We start from the raw sequence: 5,143 nt of genomic DNA, 5'->3' as shown, positions 1-5,143 counted from the left end.
TCGGGAGATGTAACTGATTTGTCCTTGGGAATCTTTTTTTCGAGGGCAACAAGGTGTGTGGGCCATGCCACGTAACTGCCAATAGCGTCGCTTAAGAACTTCATATCTCCATCGTTGTCCGGTATGGGCAACGGTGCAGTTGGTTCGAAAGCAACCGTAGGCGATACTTTGACATGGCCCGCGGGGATCGGAATATTGTGCAATACTTCTCCCGAAGTATTGTGCAATATTCCTTTTCCCACCTTCCGTTGAGTCGGCGAGGACAAGTATAGGACACATGTAGTGACACCCTACATCAATAGTTAAAACATAAGTACAGTTAATATATAAGTTTGTTTAATACATAAGTAATTACATAAGCAAGTAAGTAGTAAGTAATTAATTACCTCGGGAATACTCTTCAAACCGACGTTGCAACTCCCGGTTTCACTCTCCATTTGTATTTCAGGTTGGAGCTGAACCGGAAGTTGCTTGTCTTTATTCGTATTCACCAAGAGTGCCACTTGCTCCGATAAGATTCTGAGCTTCTCTAATACTTCCTCGTTGGAAGGTTTTTGGCGCTTCTCTTGAGGAAAAAAGCTTTTGGGAGTTACGCCAAATCCTTTCCCCCTCACTCGACCGGAATACTCAGGGACATTAAACACTTTCCCAAGAATGTCCCTGCACGTATCCTTGTTGCCCTCTTGAGTTTCAGAACTTTGTTCAATAGTTTCCTAAAATACATGTAACATTAAAAAGATAAGTTCAATAGCATTTTTAAAATACAATATTAAAAAATATTAAAGTGATAATATACTTACACAAAGTTCTACAACTTTCTTGACATTTTCATTATCAACCACTCCTTCTTTGTTAACACGCGCTTCCTTCCATAAGATATGACGACCCAAGGGTTGATCGGCTTGGGTGTCTTTTCTCTATTCGTTAAAATCATAAACAAAATAATACAAATTAGTTACACACTATAGTTTATAATACAAATTACAAGTGATGTTTAATTACTTACAATTTTTTGTTCAAGGCGTGCATATCCCATACGTGATTTCTTGTATGGGTGTTTTGGGTTGCTTGCCCGTTCGCGATTTGCCTTACTAATATTCTATATAAAAAAAAAATAGCAATTGTGTAAAAATTTAAAATACGCTACGAATATGAATAATAAAACACAAATGCTAATAAATTAATCACTTACGACAAACGCCGGGTCAGAACGTTTGGAAACAAATGCACTCCATTCATCCTTTGATATATAATGTTGATATATCTTTGGAGGTTCAGCATTTGTGTTTCCTTCTCTATCTTTTAGATAGAAATTTGAGAGATGGGATCTAAATCCACGATGGATTTTCCCAGCAACTCTCAAAACATATGACTTTCGTTCCTCATCAAGAACAAAAGTGGTCTGCAATGAAAACAATTATAAGTAATGTATTTTACAGAAAAAAAATTATAAATGACAAAAGAGTAGATCAAAATATTTACTTGAATGTCATTCCAGATGATATCTTTGGCATCCTTCAACGCCTTATCTCTCCAGTTGTCTATTGTTATTGGGACATTTTGACGAACAACAGCCCCAATGTAGCTTACAAACATGGAGCTGTTGGGGTCAACTGGCTGACCACTCTCGTTCCAGCCAACCTAATAAACTCATATAGTAAGTACATGCCCTAAACCCTAAAAAAAGATAAAAAAACACACAGCAAACAGAGTATATATAGTATACCTCAAATTTAATGCCACTGCTCCGTGCTTTAATCACCCTTTGCATGATAGTTGCACCACGTTTGACTTCTTTTTCGTAAGTCTTAGAGGTGCCAACTTCTTCATTTTGAACTTCTAAATCTTTGTTTGTATCCATTTAACTACAACAAGTTCAACATGCACTTTAGTATAACATCAACAAGCTCAACATGGATCATGCATTATTATAAACAAACTCAACATGTATCAGTATATCTTAAAAAAGCTCAACATGCATTCTAATGATTACAAAAATTTAATAACATCAATACCTGAATAATGATGGTTCGAAGAAAGACGAAATGCAAAGAAAAGAGGGTTTGCAGAAAGTTCACAGAAATATGGTTCACAGAAATACGGTTTGAAGAAATACGTAATGAGGGTTACGTATTTCAATGAAAATATATTGTGTGAAATGGGAGAGATGATCTTGGATGGAAATAAGGTTCGAAATGAAGGAGATGATCGTGGAAATAAGGTTCGTAAAGGACGGGATGATAGGGTTTGCAAAAGAAGAGAAGAAATGAAGGTTGAGATGAAGGTTACGTAATGAAGAGGAAACTGAAGAGGTAACTGTTATATATACGTAACACTTTTACAGCGCTTTTTATAAGCCTTTTACAGCGCTTATTTTGTAAAGCGCTCTAAAAGGCTTCTTTAGTTAAATTTTTAAAAGGCTCTTTTACAGCGCTTTTTTCAAATAAGCGCTGTAAAAGACCTCCGTGTGTTATTATGTTATTTGAATGCCTTTTACAGCGCTTTTTTCAAATAAGCGCTGTAAAAGACCTCCGTGTGTTATTATGTTATTTGAATGCCTTTTACAGCGCTTTTTTCAAATAAGCGCTGTAAAAGACCTCCGTGTGTTATTATGTTATATGAATGCCTTTTACAGCGCTTTCACACATAAGCGCTCTAAAAGGCTTCTTTAGTTAAATTTTTAAAAGGCTCTTTTACAGCGCTTTTTTCAAATAAGCGCTGTAAAAGACCTCCGTGTGTTATTATGTTATATGAATGCCTTTTACAGCGCTTTCACACATAAGCGCTCTAAAAGGCTTCTTTAGTTAAATTTTTAAAAGGCTCTTTTACAGCGCTTTTTTCAAATAAGCGCTGTAAAAGACCTCCGTGTGTTATTATGTTATTTGAATGCCTTTTACAGCGCTTTTACACATAAGCGCTCTAAAATGTCTCTTTATGTTAATTTTAAGAGGCTCTTTTACAGCGCTTTTCCCAAATAAGCGCTGTAAAAGACCTCCGTGTGTTATTATGTTATATGAATGTTTTTTAAAGCCTTTTACAGCGCTTTTCCACATAAGCGCTCTAAAATGTCTCTTTATGTTAATTTTAAAAGGCTCTTTTACAGCGCTTTTTCCAAATAAGCGCTGTAAAAGGCCTTATTGTTTTTGTGTTTTGTTATGTTATGTTATTTTTTAAACAAGCTCAACATGCATGCAAAACCCACATAGTAGTAACTGGTCACCACAAAAATCCCTTCCTCTTCACCAAACTCTTCTCCTTTTATGCATCTTCTTCACAAACATCAAAGCTTACTCTTTCACAATTCAATCTCCACCTCAACACCCTTTTTATCTCTTTACATTCTCTTTCCTTCTTAAATCGAAACTTAATTGGTATTCAGGATCATTGCCATGTTGCGAAAAATGGGTTTGTGTCTGGTGTTTTTGGGGATTCCCATGATGCGTACAAGGTGTTTGAAGAAATGGGTTTGTGTCTGATGTTTTTTGGATTCCCATGATGCGTACAAGGTGTTTGAAGAAATGGGTTTGTGTCTGATGTTTTTTGGATTCCCATGATGCGTACAAGGTGTTTGAAGAAATTAGGTGTCTGATGAATATTATTTTTAAAGCTTTTTTACAGCGCTTTGTCAAATAAGCGCTGTAAAATGTCTTTTTTACTCACTTTCAAAAGAGTCGTTTACAGCGCTTTGTGTGAAAAGCGCTGTAAAAGGTATAAAACACTCATTATTTTATTTTTAAAAGGATCTTTTACAGCGCTTTTTAAGATAAGCGCTGTAAAATGTCTCTTTATTTTATTTTTGTGTTTGGTTTATTTGGGTTGGGATGACATTAAAAACATTTTTATCATTGTTTATTGGATTAAAAATATTGTTATCATTGTCTTTATCACAATACTTTAGGAGATGATGAATTATTAGAAATGAGTATTCTGAAGAATCTATATATATATATGCACTGAGCAAAAGAGAATCTCTCTATTCAGTTCAGTTCAGTTCATGTAAATTACTAATTTATATTCAGTTCAGTTCATGTAAATCAAGCTAAATATAAAACACTCATTGTTACATGAACTTGGTATAAAACACTCAAATCAAGCTAAATATAAGCAGAAAATAAATTAATCAGAAAATAAATTAATCAGAACTTAGTATAAAACACTCAATTCAGATTACATGCATATTTACAATAACACAGTTCAGATTACATGCATAGCTTATATAAAACAATTAAACATATATATACATTAAGATGCCCTTCTTCTTTTCCTGGTGACATTCACATTTGTTTGTCCATTTACAATACGAAACGATGGATTAATCCAAATTCCCTCATCATGATCATCTCTAAGATATAAACCATCATCAGTTGAATCAATTTCATGTGGTTGTTGTGATGTTGCAAATAAAAGATCATTACCAACATCTTCATCATTATTGTTATCATCACTTATTTTATTGGTCGATAGGACAACAGACCATTTATCATTAGAAGGATCAGTGACATAAAACACTTGTTGAGCTTGCGACGCTAAAATAAAAGGCTCGTCTTTGTATCCCACCCTATTAAAATCGACAAGCAAGAATCCTGACTCATCAATCCGAACGCCATTATTATTATCGACCCACTTGCAACCAAATATGGGAACACGAAACATTGTGTAGTCTAACTCCCATATGCGCTCGATAACCCCAAAATATGATAGATTTGCATATATTGGGTTTTTGTCTTTTGCACTTGAGACATGCATCGCTTCAGCTACGAGAGTGACTCCACTATTTTGCATAGTGGTCTGATCATCTTGTTCTTTGGTATAAAATGTGTAGCCGTTAATAACATAACCAGTGTAAGAAAAGACATGTAAGCTCGGACCATTTGCTAGCCACCTCAATCTATTTGAAATTGATCCGGGGTCTATATCAAATTTTGACATTATGTGATTTTTTAACCATGTTACAAAACTTCGATTGTGCTCTCGAGTTATCCAATTTTGATTCCTATTCATGTTCAAACGAGATAACTGATCAATGTGTATTGTAACATACGGTTGAACCTCATCATCATTGTGCAGAACATACAATTGTGCCTGCTCCCATTCTGTCCTTGATATAGTCAGTAGTCTCCTTCCAGTTATCCCTTCTCCTGAT

The sequence above is a fragment of the Cicer arietinum genome, chromosome 3 (assembly GCF_000331145.2).
Source record: "Cicer arietinum cultivar CDC Frontier isolate Library 1 chromosome 3, Cicar.CDCFrontier_v2.0, whole genome shotgun sequence".
In the NCBI taxonomy this organism is placed as follows: Eukaryota; Viridiplantae; Streptophyta; class Magnoliopsida; order Fabales; family Fabaceae; genus Cicer; species Cicer arietinum.
The sequence above is the reverse complement of the archived record's forward strand: the minus strand, read 5'-3'. Positions refer to the sequence as shown.